Below are 12,240 nucleotides of genomic sequence, written 5' to 3' on the forward strand. Positions count from 1 at the left end.
GATAACATTCAATCACCTATCAGATTAATAGGTGGAAAATAAGGATTATTTATCCTTTATGAATGAAGGATTCAGTCAATTTTTAAGTATTTATCTCACTGTTCAGGAAGGAGATTTTGACTACTATTCCAATAAGTATCCCTATTATCTAAAATTGTTTCTTGTTAGACTACCACAACTTCAAGAAAATATCTAATAAAAGTATATTCCTTGCTAAAGTTCTTGGCTCACTTAATGCTATAATTAGTGATTAAAATTCCCAGACATTTGGAAACTGTTAAAGAAATGGTGGATGCAGCTGGAAACCATCATTCTTAGCAAACTATCACCAGAACAGAAAACCAAACACCGCATGTTCTCACTCATAGGTGGGAACTGAACAATGAGATCACTTGGACTCGGGAAGGGGAACATCACACACCGGGGCCTATCATGGGGAGGGGGGAGGGGGGAGGGATTGCATTGGGAGTTATACCTGATGTAAATGACGAGTTGATGGGTGCAGCACAGCAAGATGGCACACGTATACATATGTAACAAACCTGCACGTTATGCACATGTACCCTAGAACTTAAAGTATAATAAAAAAATTAAATTAAAAAAAATGGACTGGCTTATATTTGAAACCACTCTGCCCTTCGCTGCAGATTAATTTTATATTATGCACTTATATATTATCCAGTTTCTAAATCAGTGAGTTTTACCCTTCCCCATTTCATTAACATAATCAGTTGAGTATTAACTGATTCAAAACAGTTTCTAAACCTGGCTAGACGAACGAAATCCCATGAACCAACATCATTATCTGGAATCCAGCCAGAAACCCCTTACCAGTCTAACTGATTTCAAGTTCAGTGTCAGATTTGCTATGTTGGAAAACTAAAACGCATTCATTCAGCATACATCAATCGCAACATGCCTACTTAAAGAGAGAATTTACCATTATGAGAGAGATCATGTAACTGTTGATTCTTCTTGTCTATTTTTTGTAATACTTCTGATTAGATCACTTTCATTTTCATATTTTTTTTTCTGTGTGTATATAAAAGGATTTGGTTTTCATTTAATCTTTTCTTTGAATAGTTTTTCCTATAGTTAAAGTCAATCAGCAATCTAAATTTAATTTAAGCTCCAATCACATGTAATTTATAAACTTTTGGAAGAACACAGGTAGGTACTCAGAGTAATCAACTTAGCTTTGGAAGAAGAATTTAATTTGTTATTATCTGCCACAACCATAGCCCAGTGAATTGATTTAAATCATTGAGCTATAATTGCTTTTTGAATATTTTTTATTTTTCCCCTTCTTGTGAAGTAGTGATTAACAAAATGTAAAAATCTAAATTAAAAATATAATTTCATGTCATAAAATAAATGTTATGCATGAAATATAGTTAATGGTCAAATAAATTATTTGTTAAGATTGGGGGGACTTTGCAGTTTGTCAGAAACATTCACACACACACAAAGTCTGTAAACAAAGATAAAATGTTTTCGCCGGATAATGTAATTGTCATTTCCTGCTCCCTTATTGAAGGAAATCCACGTGTCTGTTTACGTGGATTGTTGCTTAAATATACCACAAAATTGTTATTCAAAACCTTATTTATTACATTATACCAAATAGGGTAATAATTACTGCCAGAGAAGACATACTTTTTGTAACTCTTTACATTTTTTTAAATACAAATTCTGTTATATAAATTTTGATTTTGAATCTTTTATCTCTTCACTACCTCCCATACATCCTCTAAGTTTTCTTTGTTTTTTTCAACTCCAGTATACAGATTTCAGCACTCTAATTTTTTACTGAGTACTTAACATATATAAGAAAAAGATACTTTACAATTTCCACATGCTGTAATTAAATATGTTGAGTTTAGTTTATGTTAACTGTATCTAGTTCTTGCTTGATTTCTTTTTTTCCCTATAAAGTTATGTTTTATCTTGCAAGTTTGTATATGTATGTGTAGTAGTTATTTTTTTTTAAACAGATTACTCAAAACCTTAGTGGATAAAGCAGCAAACATTTATTATCTCAGTTGCTATGGGTCAGAAATTCAAACAATGCTTAATTGCATCCTCTGTGTCTGAATATCTCACAAGGCTAAAAGCAAGGTGTCAATTAGGCTATAGTTATCCCAAGGTTCAACCAGTAATGGATCCACTTTTATAGTCACTCAAGTAGCTGTAGGTGGGACTCAGTCCCTCCACGGCTATTCCTAATTGGTGGTTGGCAAGAGGCCTGCTTCACTATTTTCCACATAGGTGTTATCCATAAAGCATCTCACAATATAGAAGCAGCTTTGACAGGGCTAATAAATAAGAAGACAAAAAAGAATGTGCAAGAAAAAAGTCAAAGGCTTTTGTCATCTAGACTGGGAAGTGATTAAGCTCAAGTGTGATTAATGTCAAGCCAACTATCAAGCTGAAAGGACAAGATATGAATATTAAGAGAAGGGGATCACTGAAAGCCATTTCGGAAACTGCCTACAAAGTATATGGATATGGATGTTTTATGAAAATAAAACTCCTGGTGCTAGAGTGGTTTCTTTTTCAACTTTATTTTTTTTTATTTTTTCTACATCTAATATTTTAGAACCCCAAACATGGGGATAAAGACAAATGTTAGCATGTTATCCTTAATATTTAGGAGCAGTATTTAGGAGCCCAGTATATGTCATGTTAAGGATGCTACTATGCCTCTATATTATGTTGGGAAGTATATATTCATCTCTGGCTCTCTTTTTTTCTCTCAAGTGGTGGTAATTTGTATAAAGTATACTTAGAAGCCAAATTAATACTGCACTTTAGGGTATTTGTATAAGCTTACTTAAGTATTAATAAATACTCCTGTTTGCATCTTCATGATCTCCAAACTTTTTTCTCCGATTTTGGCATCTTTTCGTATTGACATGAACCAAGTGTGGCTTTTGAAATAAGAAATTTTGGATGGAATAATAATCCACAATGAAGGAGTGGATGCTAACATTTGTCTTTATCACCATATTTTGGGTTCTAAAATATTAGATGTAGAAACAATAAAAAAAAAAAGAAAGTTTAAAAAGAAACTACTCTAACACCAGGAGTTTTATTTTCATATAGTTCATGTAAGGAGAAGGGCTGACTTACAAGACGAAGCCTAAATATATTTTTAAATTCTTCAATATTACTATACCTTCTCCTTAATGTACCCAGAGCATATGTCTCAGATTTCAATAGTCCTTGAAGTCACACTTTCCTCAAATGCCTAAATAAAAAGATGAATCTACAATCTTGCTTTCTTATATATAAGAACTTAATAATTTGCCAGATGTTCAAACATATCCAGGAACATTTTTCTTCTCCAAAATATATCCCGATTTTCACTTGCCATCCATTTGTCATCTGGATCCAGATCAGAACCTTTATCTACTTTTCTGCAGGTTACTTACTTCTAGCTTTCCTCATGCTTGTGTGTCTCTCTTTTAAACACTTCACACTGAGTTGTGGACACCTATCCCTTCTTTTTTCAAAAGGTCAGATAGAAGCCAGTTTATAACTTTTACCAAACTTATGGTGAATATTGTAAGACATTGATGAATATTACGACACAATGACATTTGAAACTCAGTATGCAATATGACTTCCTGAAGAACATAAGTCTATAAATCTCCATAGTGGTCTCCTACTGGGTAATACATTCTTTGTGACAAAGATGGACTTCTTCCCTAACCCCAGGCTGCCAACTTAACACAGGAAAAAGTGTACCATGATATTAGGAAAGTGACCTTGGGACTGTCTCTCCTTTCTAGAATGCAGGCCTTAAAGAAAAACTTTTGAAGAAAGAACATGTCCCGACTTCACCCTGGTATGAAGGCAGTCTCCACAATCCTTATAGCCTTACTCAGGATATGTCACTCTATGTCATCAGTAGAAATTTGTGGTCTCTTCAGGAGAAAGCCAGTATTCTAGGACCTTTCTCTACATCACTTAACATGGCAAGGTCTTCAACATTCAATGATCTATATTAGAAAATTTTCTAAGACTATTTTCTTCAGTCTTGAGTAGCATCCTCATTCCATTTAGGTAGGTACATTTACCAGTCTATAATATAACGAGGGCTAACAACTAGGCTTGCACGTATGCTGTCTTCATGTTCTACATTCTCAATTTTCCCAGTCATCATCTTATGAAAAATAATACACTTACCCGTACACACTGTAGGAATAAACAAGACTAAATATTTATGGCTATTCTAGATTCATAATTTGGAAAAGTCTGCCATACAGACCACTTCTTTCATGACCACACAGAGAAATACAGTAATAAGTACAAAGCGCTGACATGTTAGATGTTTTCTACAAAGAGTCAGTGACCTCATAACAAAAATTAAACAGGATAGCCTTGAAATAGGGATGCTACGTATTCTGTTGTATATATCCAGATAGATTATGACAAAAGTTATGAGGAAAGGAAAAGACTTATCTACCATCCCATCACCTTAATTTTTTTTTTTTTTTTTTTCCGAGACGGAGTCTCGCTCAGTCTCCCAGGCTGGAGTGCAGTGGCGCGATCTCAGCTCATTGCAAGCTCCGCCTCCTGGGTTCCGGCCATTCTCCTGCCTCAGCCTCCCGTGTAGCTGGGACTACAGGCGCCCGCCACCTCGCCCGGCTAATTTTTTTTTTTTTTTTTTTTTTTTTTTTTTTTTTTTTTGTATTTTTGGTAGAGACAGGTTTTCACCATGTTAGCCAGGATAGTCTCAATCTCCTGACCTCGTGATCCGCCGGTCTCGGCCTCCCAAAGTGCTGGGATTACAGGGGTGAGCTACCGCACCCAGCCTCCCCGTCACATTAAATTTATCTCACCATTGTCATAAGCAGAACATTGACCCCTCAAAGGCATTTAATGTCTTATACCTCACAATTGTTGAATATGTTATAGCACATAGTAAGTGGGAATTAAAATTGAAGACTGAGTTAAGATTACTACTCAAGTGACCTTGAGAAGGATATTAACCTGGATTCTTGAGGTGGGTCCAATATAATCACAATGGTCTTTCAAAATCAAAGAGAGAAGTAGAAATAGAGGTCAGAATGATGCCAATTGAGAACGACTCAGGTGGCCATTGCTGATTTTAAAGATAGAAGAGGGGCCATGAGCCATGAGCCAAACAATGTAACCAGCCTCTGGAAGCTAGAAAAGGCAAATAAATGGATTCTCCCTCAAGCCCTGTCAATACCTTGATTTTAGTCCAGTGAGACCTATTTTTTATTCTGACTTCAAAAATTATAAGATACATTCGTGTTGTTTTAAACCATCAGTTTTGTAGTAGTTGGTAATAGCTGTAATAGGACCCTATTGCCCTATTCTTCATTTTTTCTGCCACCAATGATTATGCTTCTCTGATATGTAAACCTCCCTTTCACTTGCTATATGTCCTTGACCATTGTGACGTCATCTATAAATGAGAAATTAACTATTTCATGGCATTGAGAGAAATACACAACATAATACTTGGAAAGAGAAAGAGTAAATTTTTAGTTACTAAATATATATACATAACTTTATTTTTATTTATATTAGTTTTATATAGTAATATATAGTTTTTGTATACTAGTATATAGTGTGGTTTAGTTTTAAATATTAGTACACAAAAAAGAATGTATATATATTTCAACTTATATTTTTTCTTTTTATATTAACACATAATACATATTTGTGTGGTACATATGGTATTTTGATACATGCATACAATGTGTATGATCAAATTAAGGTAATTGGGGTAGCTATCATCTTCCACATTTATCATTTCTTTGTGTTGAGAACATTCCAAATCTTCTAGCCATTTTAAATATACAATACTTTATTGTTAGCTATACTCCTGTTGTGTTATTAAACACTAGAAATTGTGCCTTCTATCTATATGTATTTTTGTACCCATTAATCAATCTCTCTTCATCCATCCTCTATCCTACCCTTGCCAGCCCCTGATAACCACTGTTATAGTCATCATCACCAGAAGACCAAGTTTCTTAGCTCCTGCATATTAATGAGAAGATGGGATATTTGTTTTTCTGTGCTTGACTTACTTCAGTTAACATAATGACCTCCAGTTCTATCCACGTTTCTGCAGATGACAGAGTAGCATTCTTTTTAATGTATTAATAATATGCCGTTTTGTATAAATACATTTTCTTAATCTGTTCATTTGCTGATGGACATAGATTAATTTCATATCTTGGCTGCTATGAATAGTAGTACAATTAACATGAGAGTGCAGATTTTTCGTGGATATTCTGATTTCCTTTTTTTGGACATATACTGAGGAATGGGATTACTAGATCGCATGCTTATTCTATTTTTAGTTTATTGAGAACCTTCATACTGTTCTCCATAGTGACTGTACTAATTTGCATTACCACCAAAAGTGTAGGAGGGCTCACATTTCTCTGCATTCTTATCAGCATTTGTTATTTTTTTGTCTTTTTAGTTATAGCACTTTAACTGGGGTGAGATGATATTTCCTTGTGGTTTATATTTACATTCCCCTGATGGCTAGTGATTTTGAACATTATTTTCATATACCTACTGGTGTATCTTCTCTTAAAAAACATCTGTTAAGATCTTTTGCCCATTTTGAAATTTGATTATTTGTTTTTTACCACTGTGTTCTTTGAGTTACTTATATATTCTGATTATTAACCCCTTTGTCAGATGGATAGCTTACAAATATTTTCTCCTATTCTGTGGATTGTCTCTTCACTTTGTTGATTGCTTTCTTTGCTGTGTAGAAGATACTTTAGCTTAGTGTAATCTCATTTCTCTATTTTTGCTTTTGTTTTTTGTACTTTTGAGGACTTGCCCAAAAAAATCTTTGTCTAGACCAAAGTCCTGAAGTGTTTCCCGAATGTTTTCTTCTAGTCATTTGATAGTTTAAGTTTTACATTTAAGTATGTAATCCATTTTTTATTTGATTTTTGTATGTAATAAGAGATAAGGGTCTATTTTCATTCTTCTGCATATGGCTATCTAGTTTACCCATCACCATTCATTGAAAAGTATTTGTTTATCAGCGTATGTCCTTGGCATCATTTTTGAAATGAGTTGGCTGAAAATGCATGGATTTATTTCTAGGTTCTCTATTCTGTTACACTGGCTTATGTGTATATTTCTATCACAGCACCTTGCTGTCTTATGGATACTATAGCTTTGTTCTTTTAGTTCTTGATTGCTTTGGCTATTTGTGGTCTTTTGTGGATCCATACAAATTTTTGCTTTTTTTTTTTTATTTTTGTGAAGAATGTCATTGGTATATTTATAGGGATAGTGGTGAATCTGTAGATCACTTTAGCTAGTATGAACATTTTAACTGTATTAATTCTTCCAATCCCCAAACATGAGATATCTTACCATGTTTTTGTGTCCTTTTTAATTTGTTTTATCAATCTTTTCCAATTTTCCTTGGCTAAATTTATTCCTTTTTTTTTTTTTTTTTTGGTAGCTGTGTAAATTGAATTATTTTCTTGTATTTTTTTTATTGTTTACTATTGAAATACAGAAATGTTGTTAATTGTTGTGTGTTGATTTTGTATCCTGCAACTTTACTGAACTCATGGATCAGTTCTAGCAGTTTTTGGTGGAATTCATAAGTTTTTTGTCAGTATTTATATTCTAAATATAAGATCATATCATCTGCAAAAAAGGACAATTTGAATTCTTCCTTTATAATGAGGATGTTCTTTTATTGCTTCATTCCTCTGTCTAGAACTTCCAATACTATGTTGAATAGGAGTGGTGAAAGTTAGTATATTAGTCTTGTTTCAGACCTTAGAGAAAAGGCTTTCAATGTTTTCCCATTCAGTATCATGTTAGCTGTGGGTTTGTTAGATGTGACTCTTACTATTTTGAGGCCTACTTCTTTTATACTTAGTTTGTTATGTGTTTTTAATCAAGATAATAGCCAATGGAAATATGTTTTTAAAGGAAAGTTGGATATTATGGAATGCCTTTTCAGCATCTGTTGAAATGATCATATATTGTGATGTATCATGTTTATTGATTAGCATATGTTTAACTATACTTGCGTCTCTGGGATGAATTCACTTAATCATGGTGAAATATCTTTTTGTTGTGTTGTTGAATTCAGTTTGCTAGTATTTTTTGAGGATTTTTGCATCTGTGTTTATAAGAGATATTGGATTATAGTTATTATTATTGCATCTTTGGTTTTGGTATGATAATTCTGTCCTCATAGAATGAGTTTTGAAGTATTTCCTCTACTTCAATTTTTTGAAATAGTTTGAGTATAACTTTTATTACTTATTTTTTACATGTTTATAAAGTAAATTGATGTTTTACCTACTTTAAAATAAGTAAAACCTTTTAACCTGTCTGGTGACCATAAAAACACTAAATTAAAACACATTTTAGCCACATTGTTACCTTTACAGAAATTATGCTAGATGTGTCTTTTGGAAACTATTTTCATATCTCTGTTTATACACTTGCCCCATTATAATCTGTTCTCAATACAGCAGCCAATTTGATCCTGATCGTTGTAAAAACCTAAATCAAGCTATACATTTATCCATTCAAAATCCTCAATGATTTTTTCTGAGTAAAACCCAAATTTCTCAAAATGCCCTAGGGTGCAACATGATCTGACCTTCTTAACTCTTTGACGTCATTCTCATAATAGTCTCTAAATTCTGTCATGTGGTTTAAGTCAAAGAGTTTGTTATTCTCCGGAACATGTGAAGTTCACCCCCTGCTCAGAGAATGACCTGGAGTGCTCCTTCCCCATTATCCATTTGGCTGGATCTTTCAGCTCAGCTTTTCAGTGAATCCTACCCTGGCCACCCGAGTAAACATTGCAACTCAGCTCTCTGGCCCCCCTACTTGTAACATACTGCATATATATTTATTTTGCTTTGTGACTCTCCACATTAGATTTTAAACTCGATTAGGGTAGCATTCATGTCTGCTTTTTCATTACTATATTCTTAGCAACTGGAGAGGTGCCTAGCTCACAATTTGTACTCAATCATACTTAATACATTAATATTTAATTATTTGTCATAGATTCAGAACTTCAGACACATCAGTTTCGAAGTTTGGCTAAAATCTTAAATGTCATCAGATTTATTCTTTTGACTTCACAGATGAACAAAAGTGAGGCTCAGAGAGGTCACATAGCTGTTTTCACTAAAATTAGAATAAGAAAATGGCCCTGACTTTTCAGCAAATTATTTGTGTAACTTTGTACTTATGCTAGTAGCTAACACTCTTTTCAATTTCAAACATTTGGAATTTACTAACCCATTACCTTTTCTCTAAACAGGATTACTCACCTATATTGTGAGAATTCACTCTTACCTTTCCATTACTCATTCTTAGCACTGTCACTTATTTAGCAAGTATTTTAATAATTGATGTACACACCATTTTGTAGTATAGCAGGTGATTCAAAGATGACCTTCAGCTTTATGGTTACAGCTTTACTACAAATACATGCTCAATCATACACCTCTTATGTGCCACTTCAGGTTCTTTCAGTGTCACCTGTGTCCACAGCAGATAGCTACTGGTTCAGCACTGGCGCCTGGGGCGACAAATAGGAGTGACCGCTGGCCAGTTTCACATGTGAAGCACCTGACAGGTCTAACATCAGGTCCTTTCTGTGCTTCTTTCATGTCTTCTGTCAGAATTCAGTGCTGCCACTGAGGTGTGTAATGCTTTGGGACCCTTGCAACACTCATGGGTGCGTAATCCATTTGTTCAGCAAGGTAGTGCTCCCTCTGGTAAACCTTAATTCAGGGAGAAACAGAAGCTGGCCTAAGATTTTGTCCCCCCTGAAAAGAGACTATTTGACCTTTTTGAAGACAGTCCTTCAAAACCAAGTGATTCATTATACCTGATGCCATCAGTGACCAGCTCAGGAATGCACTGTCATATTGATCCTGCCTGCTTCCTGCCTCACTCTCCTTTTCCCTCACACCCGATTCTCTGGGATCATAGTCCCTAACAAAAATATGGGACATGAATTTTTACCTAAAGTTCTTTCTAAAAAATGTTGATATACTGTCTTTAAGAACCTTAAAACCTAGTAGAAGAAGGTATATTCAGGCACACATAACTACTATGAAGTACCATCATATATATGTGTGTGTGTGTATATATATATACACACACATACAAAAACTACACACAACTGCAGAGGAAAGAGCTCTTTTGCTGAGATGAAGAAGAATTTTTGTTAAAAACATGAATTTTATTATGTACTAAATGATGACTGAAGTATTCTTGGAAGAAGATAAATACAACAACATGTGTAATGCTGGTGATGGTCATAGCATGACCAAGAAAGGAAAGGAGCATGGGGCACATGTATAAATACTGACGGCTGTGTTTGTAGGGGGGATGGGGTGGGTGAGAGAGAAAGAAATATGTTGAAATCATCTTCCAAAAGCCACTTTCTTAAAAATAATTCTAATGGGTTATTGATCATTTGAAACTTATGATTGATAAAAATATATGGCAAACCTGATTCTGAAAGGAAGGATTGTCTACTAAAATGGGAATTACAGCATTTATCAAGAGCAACATGGCTGTTTCTTAGAGAAATAATTTGATGATACTGTTGTCTATGGTCACATGCTAGAGTTAGATTCAGTCTCCAGTTTGCCAGTTGCCAGGATTATTGCAGCTTCTAAGGGTTCAAGAGGGATGACTTTAAAATGCAGTTTGACTTAAGGAAAGAAAGTCTAGATCTTGACATTCAGAAAGTATTTCTAAATTTGTTGTTCATTTTGGTTACAATATTCTATTGTATATTCAGTGCTTAAAACATTTTTTTTTTGAAAATGAAAACAAAAATAAGCAAACTTAACAGCCATGAGTCAAAGAGGCACCATAATGAACTCTAATCAAAACTGACTGATTGCCACTCTCATATCTTTTAGTGGCTGACAAACCTAAATCAAGGATTGATTTTAATGAATCTGAAGTCTGATGAATGAATCACTCTACTTGGAGGTATGAGTAGATTTTCTTAATTAAATATACTTGAAAAGAATATGAGTATTTTTTTTAACATATAGGCTAAATTATATTGATTTTCATCTATGGTTTATGTGATTTTTGTGGATCAGTGCAACTTTATTTTTTAAATGTTTGGCTAATAAATGTCTAATTTTTACAGTATTTAACTTTGAATTAAATATTTTGTGTTCTAACTAAATAAAATGGTTTTTATTTATAAATTTTGTTTAAAGCTTTACAGTTTTAATCCAATTTGGGAGAATTTAAAATTTATAGAAAAATATTAGACTATTCAATAGGTGTCACTTGAACTGAACTATTTGAATATTTTAATGAAAGCAGACAAGAGTCAGAACAACTGCTCAAATATCAAGTTAAAAAATGCTAGAAGTAGGTCCATACATCTGTTTACTATGTTTAGTGTTATTTTAAAATTCATGTGTTCTTTCAAAATCAGAACAGGTATTTTTAAAATACATTTTCTACATCGTACTTGTCTAAACCTACCGTCTTTCCAAAGTCTCTCTCCATTAATTGAGGTTGTTGTGCTTAAAAAACCACTGGTGAATGTGAAAATGATAATCTTATATAGGCTGCTTATTATGTTGTTATGGGCAAGTTATAGTTCACATTATAAGTTTGGAAAAAGCTAAGAATAGTAGGATTTTGTTAGTTTATTTTACTAATTCAATTTTTTTACCACTTCTCCATTGCTTCTAACCCATCCCAACATATACGCTTCATACTCCTGGGATTTAAACCAGTAAAATTACATACATATTTTTTTTCTTAGTAATTCTATCTACAGTGACTATAGTCTTTTTTATTAAACAGATACTTTTACTTCTGTTAAACTAATCCAAATAAATAATTTCACAGCATAAAGATCAGAAGAGAGTGTGTGAAGAAAATGTTTTGTTTCGTTTTCCAAAATCAGATAATAGGAATATGCATATCTAGTAAAGGTGCAGATAATTTGTGGGTGGCCTTAATTGGTTAGGGTCAGTGTTAGTTGTTGTATATTCATATTATTTCATATAAGCTTCATCTCAATTATATATGATATGTGATATCACCATTTCATAGATTGTATGGTTGAATATTAGAAAGTTAAGTACAATGACTTGTTCATGGGTAACTCAAGGCTGACTAGTTAATAAGTGGCAAAACTATTTTAAAATATGTTTGGCTGAACCTAGTATCTATTATGTTCATGAT

General features: G+C 33.4%; 1 protein-coding gene across 6 annotated transcripts in view; it reads left to right on the forward strand.

The window, feature by feature from the left end:
- Positions 1-12,240, forward strand: part of PCDH15 (protocadherin related 15) — a 1,804,329-nt gene that overhangs the window by 881,087 nt on the left and 911,002 nt on the right. Inside the window, exon 1 of one of the 6 annotated variants that reach the window (XM_073019144.1) lies at positions 10,943-11,016. The exons of the other annotated variants lie outside the window; for them this stretch is intronic. The gene's annotated coding sequence lies outside the window, so the exon portion shown is untranslated. Of the gene's footprint in view, positions 1-10,942; positions 11,017-12,240 lie in introns of those variants that run through there. 6 annotated transcript variants of the gene reach the window in all.

Source organism: Chlorocebus sabaeus, chromosome 9, assembly GCF_047675955.1.
Source record: "Chlorocebus sabaeus isolate Y175 chromosome 9, mChlSab1.0.hap1, whole genome shotgun sequence".
Classification (NCBI taxonomy): Eukaryota; Metazoa; Chordata; class Mammalia; order Primates; family Cercopithecidae; genus Chlorocebus; species Chlorocebus sabaeus.